Source organism: Peromyscus californicus, unplaced genomic scaffold, assembly GCF_007827085.1.
Source record: "Peromyscus californicus insignis strain IS unplaced genomic scaffold, ASM782708v3 Scaffold_7__1_contigs__length_154581171, whole genome shotgun sequence".
NCBI classification, from domain to species: Eukaryota; Metazoa; Chordata; class Mammalia; order Rodentia; family Cricetidae; genus Peromyscus; species Peromyscus californicus.
Window position 1 is genome coordinate 98948714 of NW_026294595.1, and position 14929 is coordinate 98963642.

At 42.4% G+C, this 14929-nt stretch overlaps 1 protein-coding gene and 1 long non-coding RNA gene across 13 annotated transcripts in view; one reads left to right on the forward strand and one right to left on the reverse strand.

The window, feature by feature from the left end:
* Positions 1-14929, forward strand: part of Sema6d (semaphorin 6D) — a 581349-nt gene that overhangs the window by 457835 nt on the left and 108585 nt on the right. The gene's annotated exons all lie outside the window — the stretch shown is intronic.
* Positions 1875-14929, reverse strand: part of LOC128102105 (uncharacterized) — a 32599-nt gene continuing 19544 nt past the window's right edge. Inside the window, exons 2-3 of the long non-coding RNA XR_008215320.1 lie at positions 12018-13744; positions 1875-11495 (exon numbers count right to left, since the gene is read on the reverse strand). This is a non-coding gene — a long non-coding RNA (uncharacterized LOC128102105). The remainder of the gene's footprint in view (positions 11496-12017; positions 13745-14929) is intronic.

Consider the following 14929-nt stretch of genomic DNA (forward strand, 5'->3'; position numbering starts at 1 on the left):
AGCAATGGTCTTCATGAATGACTCTGAAGGAAGCCATTTTGCTCACCTCCATGTTGGATTATAGCCACTGTCCCCCATGCCCAACACACATGTCTGAAGGTGTGTGCTAGCCTTTTCCAGCATCTGTTACGATGTCTCCCACCACAGTTTACAGCATTGGTTAGATTCAGTCTATAAAGCAGTAGCAATCTGTCAAGTTAAGCAAATTCTGTTTAAGAAGGAAAACATCCAACATCTCTTGATACAAACACACACAAAAGTTTAGAAAATACAGTGGAAGAAAAGACACCCTTTTAATTGATAAAACATAGGTATAAGTTCAGTAATATATCCACTAAATGTAATTATTATTATTATTATTATTATTATTATTATCATTATTACTATTATTATTTGTCTGTGTGTTACATGATGTGTGGCCACACATGCCACAGCATTCATATGGAAGTCATAGGACAGCTCTGTGGAGTAGATTCCTTCTTTCTATCTTTACATGAGTTCCAGGAATCAAACTCAGGTCTTAACACCTTTACCCAGGGAGTCAGCTCACTGGTCCTAATCCACATAATTTTAAAAGAGAAAACTATAAAGTTCTCTTAAAGAATATGGTAAAAGGGAAATCCTTTGATTCTAGAGCAAAAAAATATTATTATTAAGAGGTTACCAATAAATTGATTGTGACCATCTCCCAACAATGCTTTTCTTAAATTTGGGGCAGTGGTGGCTGTGGAGAGTGACCAAACTGTTCTCATGTGGAAGCTGAGAACAACTTTCAGGAGCTGATTTGCTTCTTGTTCTTAAGGCAAGATCGATCTCTCTCTCTCTCTCTCTCTCTCTCTCTCTCTCTCTCTCTCTCTCTCTCTCCCTCCCTCCCTCTCCCTCTCCCTCTCCCTCTCCCTCTCCCTCTCCCTCTCCCTCTCCCTCTCCCTCTCCCTCTCCCTCTCCCTCTCCCTCTCCCTCTCCCTCTCCCTCTCCCTCTCCCCTCTTTCTGTCTCCCTAACAAGGTGCTCATATAGTCCAGGCTAGGTAGCTGGTCTGCAAGCGTCCAGCCAATTCTCCTGTATCTTTTTCCCAAATCACCTTTGGAACTCTGTCATTACAGATGCAAACCACTGCATTGCTGTTGTTACTGTGTCTGTGTATGTGCACATGCGTGCGTGCGTGTTAATGTGGATTCTGGGTATCAAATTTAATTTAGGTGTTTAGGTTGCTAGGATTGCATAGGGGATGTTTTACCTGCTGAGCCATCCCCCCAGTCCCTACCAACAAGTTTTATTTTCATTTTATAATTTTATCATTTTGTTTTTGTTTTTGTTTTTTTTTTTAGGTTTTTCGAGACAGGGTTTCTCTGTGCAGCTTTGCGCCTTTCCTGGATCTCGCTCATCTAGACCAGGCTGGCCTCGAACTCACAAAGATCCGCCTGCCTCTGCCTCCCAAGTGCTGGGATTAAAGGCGTGCGCCACCACCGCCCGGCTCATTTTGTTTTTTAAATGCCAATTGAATATTTTAAATTAGAGAAAAAAAAATCTAATGGTGCAATGGGAAGATAAACACAATGGAACAGTAAGAAAGTTCTAAAAAAAGTAACAGATGACTCAATCATCATAAAAATGTATTTTTACAATAAACAGTTTAGTATTATCATATTTTATACAAATGAATTAATAAAATATGATAAAGAATCTAAAACAGCCAAATCTATTTAGAAAAGTTAGTGCATGAAAATGTTATGCTAAAATCAGTGAAGAAACAGAAATTGTTCAGTTAAGTTATATCTGGAAGATGGGCCAGTCATCTACAAAATATTAAAGCTATGGATGTTACAGATCGCTCTGGGAATCAAATATTCTAAGAACCTGAAAGGTTGAGAAGAATACACACAATCAAAGTATTTATGGTGTCCGTTTTATTTTTATTGTTTACAAATGGAGCAGACGAGGTCTTACAAGAACCTACTGATTTTTTTAAATGATCACAAAAATCAAAAGTTACCGTGTTTCCTGGACCTTCGAGAAGTTAGTTGATGTGCATGTCCTCTTTATGGCTGTGCACTCAACAGTCAATTATTCTCAGCACTTTGACCACTTAAGAGTCTGTATTCGCTGCCTCCCACCGCAAAAAGAAGCTTCTCTGATCATAGAAGATGGCAGGAGGATTCATCCACAGGAATAAAACAGAAACACTTAGAAGGCAACTTGACAGGCACGCATGTCTATTTACCAAAACAACAGTAGTATCTTCTGTACTAGAGCCAATGCCTTCCTCAGCCACAGGATTTTGACCAGGTTTACAGTACCAGGGCGTGAATTCTCTCCCATGGAAAGGGGTTGGTTACCCATGTAACATTCTTGTTACTATTGCATCAATGGACATATCTTGAAGGAAGCTTCCAGTGCAGTTCCAGCTTGTCTTTTCTCTGCCCAAAAAGCAAAGCATGTGGTATCATCAGCAATAGTGTCCTAACACTTAGTACTGGTGAGAAACCAAAAACACAAACTTTTTTAAAAATCTTAAACAATTAGGGCAGGGGTTCAATCCATTTGAACATGTTATATGTTCACAAAGTCAAAGATAAATCTCTAAAACTTAAAAGAAGTGCAGAGTTACTAGCCAGTCAATTAAAAGTGTTTGCCATAGATAAAAGGAATTTATATGGAGTTACCCTATAATGGAGGAATAATATCCCAACTACACACCATATGATAGCAGATAAAACCCTGGTACCAGGAATGGGTGGCAACGTTTTGAGATTTGGGCCAATGAGGCCCCTAACATTACAGGCTATTGCCAATGTCATTGGTTACCCTCCACAACTTGATGGTAAGACTCCACATACATATGCCATAGACTCCATAGAACATGGAGAAATCTGGTACTCAGCTGGTACTCACCTTCATCCTTACTAGCTAGAAAATGTGCTAGAAAATGCTAAATTCAGTAACAGAAGAGAAAATCATCAATTTCACCCAGATATGAATCCTGTGTGAACAGCAACCTGCCTGGCAAAATATCTGCCCACTGGTGCAATAGAGACATGAATGTTATGGGAGTAGCCAACAACCTTTTGGTTGGATTTAAGGCCCACTCCATGAAGTGGAACCCATACCTGACTCCAATGAAGTCTAGAACCTGAGGTTTGATAAATAATGGGCCCTATGGAAAAGCCACTACAATTATTCTGCTTAATGAACACAGTAATAAAAGTAACTCCTAATGGCACATTGCTATATCCATAGATTCGTGCATTGCTAAACTCTCAACGTAGAAGCTCCTTCTTGCCCTAGATGGCAATTGAAAAAGAAAACTGCAACTAGTCAACGAACAGAGAATAAGATACTTGAGAATGCTCATCCCTCAATGGAATGTCTATATAGTGCCTTTCCCCTCAAGGCTCAGAGATCTGGGTAAAAGATGGAACAGAAAGAATGGAAGAGCCAGAGGTTGTAGATAACTTCAATGACAGCATTTTCCAGATACAACGGGACAGATGTGCATAGAAACTCACAGAGACTATGTGTCTTAGGGTTTCTATTGCTATGATAAAACACTGTGACCAAAACAACTCGTGGAGAAAAAAGTTTATTTGGCTTGCATGTCACAGCTCATTGAGAGAAGCCAAGGCAGGAACTCAAACAGGGCAGGAATGTACATGGAGGCAGGAGCTGATGCAGAGGCCATGTGGGGGGGGGGGGTGCTGCTTCCTGGCCTGTTCCTCACGGCTTGCTCAGCCTACGTTCTTATAGAAACCAAGACACCAACCCAGGAGTGGTACCACCCACAATACAGTGGGCTTTCCCCCATCAATCACTGGTTAAGGAAATGCCCTATGGACCTGCCCACAGCCTGATCTTATGGAGACATTTTCTCAGTTGAAATTTGCTTCTCTCAAATGACTCTAGCCTGTGTCAGGTTGACATAAAACAAGCCAGCACACTCTGACAGACAGCACAAGAGCTGCAGAAGCTCAAGCCATACAAAATCCAAACTGGAGCTGGGGAGATAGGCAGAAAGTCCCACCCTAAGGAAGTTCTACTCTTAGCTAAACAGCTATTGGCATTTGACCACTGCTGGGTGAGGGAGAGTCAGTTTTCTCCAATCGAGTGACACTGAGTACATCAGCCACAGGGCAGGCGCCATGCCAGAGAGTAGTCGGTCAACATAAACTGAACTCCACGTTTTCATATTTTTGTTACTGTTGTTTTTAAAGGGAATATGTTTTTGGGTAGGTAGGAAGGTGAGGGATTGTTTGGAAAGACTTTGGGGAGAGGAAAAATAAAATCAAAATATATTTACATGGAATTATCAAAGAATAAATAAAAACCTCATTTTTTTTTAAAGAAAACATTTGGCACAGATAAACAGGGTTACTGTCTCCAGTTAACAAATAGGGGAAAAGAAACAGGTTAAATAATGTGCCCATGGTTATTCTTAAAAGGAACATATTTCTTGGAAAGTTAGAGTAAATGCCTGGGAAAACTTTAAATGTGCACAAACAGGGGAAAGCCCAATAAATAAATTATTGGCACCGAAGCAATGTTACAGGCAGAAAGAAGCAGAGAAGTCATTTGAAGGTTAGAAAAGAGAAGGGTGGGGTGTGCTGACACACAGCCTCTTACCTGAAGGATCCTCTCCTTCTCTCTAGACAGACAGACAGCAAACTAATGACAGGATCTGTTTGGATGACTTTTATGAAGGTCTTGGAAATTTTTCTTTTTGGTGGGCAGTCTTTTATAGTATATAAAAATCTTGCCATATGAATCTCCTTTACCAGTTAAAACATTCAGTTTACTTGGAAGCTGGTTTTGGCACAGCAAGTGCTGTTTGTCTATATCCAGAGTCATAACTCTCCAAGGATCCTGAAGATTGGGTGTCACTCTATTTCTGTATATTTATTTGGACAATTTTTTTAAACTTCATTACAAACTTAGGTCATTTGAAAAATGAAGTTAACTGCTTTCATTACTTAAGCTAATCTTGAAATATAAGGAAACACACTCGCCAAGAACTATCATTGAGCAAAGGAGCTGTTTGGGTCTGAGCACTCAGGCACAGGGACAGGCCCCTTTCCACACCTAATTTGTTTGCAAGAAACTAAGGAGAATGCAGGTCTTTCCCAATGACCTTTACATGCAGCTTTCACCCTCGGACATCCCTTAAGGGCCTGGCAGCCCTCCTTCCCTCTCCATTCAGAAATCTTTAATGTGCCCTTCCTTGGGAAAACTGCTTCATACACAATGTACAAACACTGGACTTGACTCTATTTCTGAGTGAATGTCTCCTTCTCACATGTTTAAGTCTCTCTCTCTCTCTCTCTCTCTCTCTCTCTCTCTCTCTCTCTCTCTCTCCTTGGAAAGAAAAAGGAAATTAAAATTTATTATGATGAAAATCCTGATGATGTAATCTGTACTTAGCAGGCTGAGCTAAACTCTTGAAAATCTCTTTTGGCGTTGACACTTGGGCACTGCCCTGCTAACTCTACAGTCCTGGGGATTTTCTGGGTGAGGAGGGAAGCTATGGAAACCGGCGGTACCAGTGAAAAGCCCGTTCCAGGAAGCACGCAGAGGGGCTTTGGCTGTGGGAAAATGGACACTCTGGAGGTAATAACGCTTGGGGTCCACGGAGAATAATGATTGGTTTGTGTCCTCAGAAGGTGACGCTGGATCCCTTTATACAAAGCCAAATCACACTGACAGGTCACAGAGAGGTTTCACTCTAAATGTCAAAAGGGCAGGCAAGAGTCAAATTAGAAGCCATATCCCTTTAGACGTAGTGATGTCTTCTCACAGGCACTCACACAGAATTTTCTATTATTCTTGTCCCACTTGGAGAATTAACCTGAACATCTTATGCAGATCACAGTTCAAATTGCTCAGTTGTTTTCAGGTATTCCTAAAAGCAGCAGTGAATTGAGAGCCCTTCTGAGCCAATCACTACAAACTTCAGACAGGGCATGTAAATCCCAGGTACATATCTGATGTGCCTCACTAGAAACAGAAATAGAGCTAGCGTGGATGTATGTTAGACTGTGTCCATGTTTGACTACCGTGCTTCTAACACGTGTGAAGAGCAACAGATCGTAGTTTTCCAGTAAGCCTGGTATATGTAAAGGCGAGATGGGGCACTGCCACCCAACACTTAGAGTGGTGTCATGTTGGTACAGACATCCTTAGGAATTACTAGTAACAGAAGATTACCAATAACACATCCGTTTCTGAAATTAGCCATCTTTAATGCATCACTAAAACCTAAAACTAGCCAGATCTTCATTGAATGGCACTCATCTGTTTCATCCACCAATCACAGTGTTGTAACATCAGAAAGGCCAGGATATTTTGTTATTAGTTCACTCTTTGGGCACCTTTCTTAGAATGTCTTGCCTCTCTCTTTATAATGAGTCCCAAATATGTCCAAATGCATTGCTATAACAACCCTCACATAAGACAATTCTCCATAGTACACATATTTACCACACTTCTTAAATGCCAATTTCTTTTAAACCCTATATTTTAACCAAATGACATGAGTTAAATTCAATATGTATGTTTTGAGTACTAGGATACACAAACTTGGAGTAAATCTCAAAAGACTCCATGAAGCTGGCTACATTACACCCAGATTGAGGCAATAGACTAAGGAAAGGTCAGCATTAGAATTATTGCTTACAGAATAAATGAATCCTTTGGAACAATCAAAGTTACCAGTGGGAAATCAAGGATATATATTCGGGCATAGTGAATGATTGAGATGAGACAACCCTGTGCTATGTGATGATCAGAAGTAGATTCAAATTCACATGGCTACATTCTCCAGAAGACACTGGAGATCCAAATACTCTAAAGGAATTTTAGTGAACCAAGAGGTACCACATACAAGATATTCAACAGTGTCTGCTACAGTGTAGGTACCTAACAAACATCAGCTCCCTTAGTTGAGTGAGCAGTAGGAGCCCCTAAAAGTCACACAGAGCCAATTCTCACAAGGGAGGCTCACTGTGCAAACAGTTGGTCATGTTCCGAAATAGAAACTTACTAGAGCACAGTGAGATGCTTGGGATGGCTGACTCCTGGCCAGCAACTCTTTATTCTGCCTCAATTCAGAGTCACTGGAACTGACTTACCAATGCCGTATAGGTCTAAGACAGATCTCCGAGGTATCAGATTTAGGATTCTGCCATATTTCATTTTTGCAGGGTAATATGCTTAGGAGATTTGACGATGTTTATTTATTAACATACAGCAGACCTAATGGTGTCCAGAAACAAAACCCTGAAATTTAGGCTCCTGGATCATTAAGACCCAGAGCATAGGACAATATAGTGCTTATAATTCTTCACCAACATTCTGGGAACAAAATCAATCCAAAGACTTCAGCTTGTTGTTGAATTCAGTTGAAAAACAACCATGGGAATTGCCAGCACATTCTAGGGGCCCGGAAGGGAGAAGACAAAGTTTGAAAATGCCTATCTCATTCAGAAAATCAGGCAAATGGTACAGTCCTTAAACTGATCTGACCAATCTTTCTTGTTGTAAAATGAAAAGGGAGTAGCCCATAGACACCCAGGCTGTTAGGAAAACCACAAGGCACCAGAACCCAAGCCTTTTGACCTATGAGTCCGCTTTTGTTTTACTGAGTCATATTTCTTTATCTTAACTACTTATATTTTTCTCATGAATAAAAATCCAGAAATGAGGGTTAGAGAAAATCTAAAGATGAATGACATTGGATATGTTAACAGAGCTTCACAGTGAAGCAGTTCTTACCCTTGACATTTTGTCATTATACAAAGCAACATGTACTTACAGTGATTCCTATTCACTTTCCATGTTGATATACACACACACATAAAATGAGGTAACTTGTTTTGAAGTAGTAAGGCACCAATGATGTGCTCAAATCCACAGGGACAAGCCAGCCGCTTTGCTGCCCTCCAAAAGGAAGATGCTAAAGAGGCTCAGTCAGAAGGGTCTCAAGTTCAAGACCAATCTGGACTATACCTATTTTGTGGGGGCTAAGTGTGTAGTTCAGTGGTAGAGTGCCTGTCTAGCCTGTTCGGGGCCCAGGTTGCACCCCCAGAAACACATGCATGCACAATGACACCTAGAGGGAAATTCTGTTGTACTGAGTTATTTGAGAGGATCTCTTAACTAAATAACTACTGGGCTCTGGAGGGGTAATGCCTGTGTTTATAGGATATTTTGTAGGCTCCAATTACATGCGTCAGGAAACAGTAAGGATAGTAATTCTTTCTCCTAGGATGATTTTTTTTCTGAAGACTTTTAAAGTTATTTTTAAATATGTGTATGTACATGTATCTGTGTGTGGGTATGTGCATTTGAGAGCAGATACCCACAGACACCAGAGGCATCATATCCCCCTGAAGGTGGAGTTACAGGTGGCTGTGAACTGCCTGACAGGGGTCCTGGGAACTGAACTTGGGTCTTCCACAAGAGCAGTAAGTACTCTTAACTGCTGAGCCATCTCTCCAGCCCAGTAGAATTTCTTAATTGAAAAAGGTGAAAAAAAGAACTGTACTGTGGATGAACTAAACCATTTGCCACGGTTGCCACGCCCCTTGGTCCTGCTTCCTGACTCCCTAAGACAGGCTTCCCTCTTCCTCACTTGAGCCACACCAGTCTGAGGTGACTAATGACTTCCCAGGACTGAACCAAGCAACCTATTGCAGAGCTCCCAGGCTCTCTCTGTGCAGTATCTTTCAAGTTGAACCCGTCTATCAATTCTATGTGTTGGTCACCATAGTTCCACTCATGGGAAGGACAGATGGAAAGACTGGGCACACTTCATAAGTGACCTCAGCAAGCACGGGTGTACACAACTCCTGCTATGATTGCCGTAAAGGAATTTACTTCTTGGCTTTGACCGAGGTGAGGAGAGCAGCCATTCAAAGGCTGGTGTTATTTGGAAGACCTTCCATCACATCTTTCCAAAACGCTTTGTAGTTCCTAATAATGTCTTTCTTTGTCCTGTACACCGGATGCAATGCCATGCATACTCCTGTTGACTTGGTGAGCCATATTACATAACTTTCTTTTCCTCAAAGTCAAGATTGCTGCTTTGAGTAGGCGCAAGAAAAAACAGGAAGGGAAGTGTTGTCTGTTCTTGCAGCATTAGAGCATATCCTCAGTTCTTAGGGGCTCAAAGTCCTTGTGTTCCCAGCCTTTCATTTCTTCCCTTTCCTCTCCTTAGTCGGGTGTTTGTTTTCTTTTCTGTATTTCCTTTGAACTCTTTAGGAAGCCAAAACTGCAGTCAGACAGAAGAACAAAACTAGAGAGTCCATTGAGCAGTCTTGGGCTGAGAAATTTGTTTTGTCTCTTTTTCCTTAAAGACATTTTTATTTCATGTGTATAAGTGTCTTTGCATATGTATGCATGTGTACCACATACATGCCTGGTGTTCATGGAAGTCAGAAGATGGCATTGGATTCCCTGAAGCTGGAGTTATAGGTGGTTATAAACCACCACATAGGTAAACCAAATTTAGGTCCTCTGCAAGAGCAGCAAGTACTCTTAACCACTGAGTCATCTCTCCAGGGTAATTTTTCTTTTTAAAAGAAACTTGAACACATTAGCGTAGAAGAGCTGATCAGTTGCTCACCAGTACAGCCCAGTATATTCACAACAAACCCAGAGTTCTAGATTTCTCTCTATCCTTACACCCCACCCCCATCTCAATTCTTAGATCACAAATATTGCTATTCTAAAATTGGGTGCTTGTCCACAGTGAATGTTCCCACGGCATTGGAAGTCAGACATCCTGTGTATTTCCAGGGAAATGGTCAGCCAGCTGTCAGAGGAAATTTGTAAGACACCTTTTCCTCAAACCTACAAAAAAGCTTTTGTCGACAAATTCCTGCTCAGACTTCCTGCCCTAAGAGTGTTTGCTTCCTCACTGCTGTGAGAGGAAACAAAAAATAGAACCACCTTCCTGCCTCAGGAAGTCGGGCCCAGACAAGTCTGTGTGCCGAGGCAAGGCCAGCATCCCGTGAAAGCCTGTGAGAAAGAATCCGCTGGTATTCTATTTAGGAACAGGTTGACGGACAGAATCATTGTGGCCTTGAAGGGATAACCCTGGCTCAGTCACCTCTCCCTTCATTGCCATTTAGGAGAACTGGGAGGGTTGCAAAGCACAGAACACTTCAGAATGAGGGCAAGACTTCCTGGCCTCCTGGCCCCTCTCCCTAATGAACTGTGCAGGGGATGCAAGAATAAGCAATGACAGTACATGTGTGCATCACTAAGTCTGCAGACTATAGTGCTGAATTAAGCTCAATTCCTCTTAAGATTCTGCTTCTTCCTTCCATGACCAGTGTGAGGATTCCCTACACCTCTTCTTTTTCCTCCATACTCTGTACATCCGGGGTTTGTGCCTATCACATAAGCAGCAAGAGAAGCACCTATATATTAATATAGTTTAAGTGTTTAAGAGAAAAATACCCTCTCAATTTGTTACCATCCTCATATCTCTTCTATGGTTTTATACATTCCTAAACAGATGGCAGCAGAGAAAAGCTCAGTTACCCCGAGAGATGTCTACACTGCTGTCCTGGGAGCTAGCCTAAGCCACATGAATGAGTTGTTTCCAGGAGATCCAGTCAGCAGCCTTATCTGAGGCCAGTTAGCCTTAGAGTCGGCATAAAGTGGCAGGTAGATTATTCCTATCACCTCCAGCCTTCCTGCCTTTCCAGCTGAAGCAACTGAAATTATGGACCACAAAAACTCCCCCTGTCATGGCCTATTCAAACTCCAAATTCACAGAATCTGTGAGCAAAAAAAAAAAACAAAGCCACCAAATTATAGGCTGGTCGATTGTAAAGCAAGGACAGTTGGAACAGTGACAATCCTGTGACTTGAGTTTCTGAGACAGTAAACGGTCACATGGAGCAGCATGCAAATGGTGTTCAAGGACAGGATGGTGAAGACCTGCGTGGGGCTGTATTATCCAGCATGTCAGGCCTCACATTCCCTACAACGCTGCACAAAGAGCATTCAGCCTGCTTGGGTTACAACAACAAAACCCCATACACAAGATGGCTTAACAACAACGTCAAGTTATACCCACAGATCTGGAATGTGGGAAGTCCAGGGTTCAGGTGTTGGCTTGTGGGTGACTAGTGAAGGACCACTTCCTGGCTCATAGATGGCCATGTTCTGATGTGTCTCCAAAGGTCTGAGGGGCATCTCTAGGGACTTTCGATAGGAACACCAATCTCTTTTGTCTGGAGGTACCACTGTCATGACTCAATGTCCTCTGAAGTCCCCACCTCCAAATTCCATCCTGTGTGTTTTAGGCTTCAACAAGTCAACATGGGAGGAATGAAATCATGTAGTCTGTAGTGTTTGGGCAGCTTCCTGTAAAAGTCTGAGCGCTTTATAAGTTGTACGTGGAGGGAATTCCCAAGGTCCCAGAGCTACATCCAGGCAACATCTAGGGAGGCTGCTTCTCTTCCCAGACACTTGCTCTGTGCAGAGATTTTTCCACTTTAAAAAAAAAAAAAAAAGAGTCCATTCTGTAAGGTTTTTCTCAAACCAGTAAAATTGTCTTTTCAATTGCTTTGAAACATGATTACTACAGTAGTACAGCCACCGGGCATCTCTTTAGCTCAGTACTGAACTCCACTGACTTTAGTTCCCCTTTCGTGTATCTTGTAGCTAGAGTGAACTGTTAAAACAACAATCTAAAATACTGCATGACACTAACAGCTTTCAGATAACTTTGGTCAGTTTGCACTTTGTTGTACTATGAACAGCTAGTAGATAAACCAGTGAAAAATGTTAAGACACACAAATGTCTGACCTATTCCAACCTGCGCTTGCCAGCTAATTTCCACTCGGCTGTTTATAATGTACACAGGCTTGCGACACCTAGAGTATAAAGAGCTAGGTAATATATGGGCTCTCTTCTGTTCTGTGCTGCCTGCTCTGGCTTCATACACCTCAGAAATTACAAAATCAATGAGATAAAAGCCACATGCCACCCCGCTCTTTCTGTGCTCTACTTACAGCCCAAGAGGCTGGGGTCACTTCAGCCCTCTGGAGATGCTCTGGCAGTTGGAAAGTGTCTCTTCCCACACTTTACTATCATAGTTCTTTGATCTTCAGAATGGGTCCTCTCCCTACCCGTTCGTTCCGGCCTTGTCTGTCTGCACCCCCACCGCATCCCAGGCTCTCCCTGCTCTGGTTCCTGTTCGTGGAGCTTTGACTTTAGTGGCTCTTTGCGCCACCATGGCTAGCAGTCCCCCTCCCTTTCTTCCACCCACACACCGTGCTCAGACCTCGCACTGGAGCAGAAATAAATGGTGGTGTGATTCTCCACTTACACTTCTCCTTTCCTTCTCTGTAACTCTTCTTTAAAAAGAAAGAAAGAATCAAACATAGAAAAGCTGCTAAGTGTTGGGGTACCTCCAGAGCTCCCCTAATTGTTACTGTTTTGCTGCTCTTTTGTGCCCCTCCCCCAGTGCCTGGCCATTCACCTCAGACACTTCTGCAGAAGCGCTTTTGGGAAATCTTCCTGGCACTCTCACCCTCCACGCAGCAAAGCTTCACCTCTTCTTCAGAGCCCCTAACATTTCTCACACATACTCCTTTGTCTTCCTGGCTGTAGCACTTACGCACATGGAGCTGTTCACAAGTTTCCATCTTATTCAGCCACAAGTTCCTGGAGGGAGACTGTTTCTGTTTTTCTCTGGGTCCGGAGTGCTGGACACAGTGCCTAGCGTAGTTCACACTAGGACGCATGCTGGGAAGCCATTCATCCACATGATGAGTGGTTACAATGCGAGGACAGTCCTCCCTAGTTTCTCATCCCTGACCTAGACTTCTCATGCCAGCTGCCAAGTCTCCCTTGACAATAAGTAGACCTCCACGGTCATCTTCCATGGCTTCTGTTCAGGACTCTAAGCACCCTGCTCTCTCAGCCCCGCCCCCTTTTCCTTCCACAGGATGATCACACCTGTCTGTTCACACACATAGGTACATTCCTCCATCAGATTCCTTCTCATCCCCATCTGCATCTGTCCTGTCTTCTCAGTTCTTCTCAAGAAGGAAATACCCATGTTCCCTGCTGCACAGCACACTGGTCTGTTATAACAAGCTTCCTTCGAGGCTGACCTGGATGGACACGACTTTCCAGCTGCTACCAGTCTCCATGCCTTGCAGAAGACCGGGAATATATTGTTTTAGGAAACTAAGCTTTATATCAGTTTTGTGAACCAGCTCCTGGTGTATGATAGCCAGTCAGTTTACCTAAGCACCTTTCTTGTCCAGTCCCCAGAGCATTTCAAATGCTTTCAGTCTTTCTCTACCTTTGGCCATGTCACCTCCAGGTCACTCCCCAGCTACTGATATTTGTGTGTCTCCTTCAAGACCTTGCTCACATGGTCACTGGCTGGGAAACACCCCTGGAAATCCTTCCCTTTTGACCACCTCGAGAAGGAAAAGAATAAACTCGGCCCTTGTTTATGTCTCCTTAACCTTCCACAAGTCACACTCTAAAATATCCGTTCTATTACACTATGCACTCCTACATGGGATCCGTCACATCCTGAAAACCATGTTTTCTGCATTCAATCTTACTCACACACAGGGTAGATTCATGACTGAGAACATGGTACAAGCTCTGAGAAATAATTAATTACCCTTTAAAACATGTCTTGAGGGCCAGTGAGATGACTTGGTGCACGAGGGTACTTATTGTCAAACTTGATGACCCCGAGTGTGATTCCCAGAGCCTGTATGATAGAGGAAGAGAACTAACTGTCATATTCATCTTCTGACTCTGCATGCACCTTGGTACACACACACAACCACACACACACACACACACACACACACACACACACACACACACACACACATCTTGAGTTCTAGTTCATGGTTGTAGAGTGTCTATCCTTACCTAGTGAGTGGTGTGTCTAATGGCAGAACTGAGGTGAAGGCTCTTGGGACTCCTAGTCAGGGCACAGCAGAAAAAGGGAAGATGTGAAAGGAAGAAAACATGGCTCCCTGTTTTCTCCCTACGAGCTTAGGCTTCCTTGAAATGAAGCTTAGCAAGTTTTGAATGACTATGATAATGTGTTGGCCTCCCACTCCTGGTTAAGGAATAGAAGAACTAAGGGAACCTTGGGCCTTCTTCTTGCACACTCTCATTAGTAAAGCCTGCTTCCTCCATTGAACCTCACTCTCCAGTTTTAAAGGGCTACTGTTCAATTCCCAAGTCCAGAGATTCTGTGAAAGAGATCTGCATTTTCCATCTATTCTGTTAGTTGCTCAGCATTAGCCAGTGCTATTTATGGTTGCAAGAAATATTATGCCGAAGTGTATAGAGATTTTTATTTCCATTTAATTACTTTTGATAAATACATTTTCCAAACCAAGTTCACAATCTTGAGAAAACAATGGCATTGTTGGTATGATAGCTTTGAATTTAGATTATATTTTGATAATAGAATATAGGGAAAATATCTTTGTGTTTTTATTCCATTTTCAAAGAAACTGATGGTGGGGTTTCTCTTTCTAATTTAAACATTCCCCTGCAGTGTTGATAACTCAAAGCAAATCTCATTATACACAGTGCATAAGAACCAGAAAATGATGCTGGATCGAGTTGAGAATGAAACAGTCATTCCAGCCAGACAGGAGAGTTATAGGAAGAATCTTTGAAGTGCCATCTACTTCACATATCTCTATGCACCATGACAAAGGGCAGTGTGACATACTCAACCGAACTGTCAAAAGTGGCCTTGGTCCCCAAGGTGTGTACAAAACATAGACACACAAATTAAATTATACAATAATGCATTACAGTATTTGTCCCCAGTGCCAAATATAGAAAGTGTGCATGAACCCACAGGCATAACTAGAAATGTCCAAGAGCTATAAACAGAAACAGGAAGGAAGGCATGCAGTATTTGAAT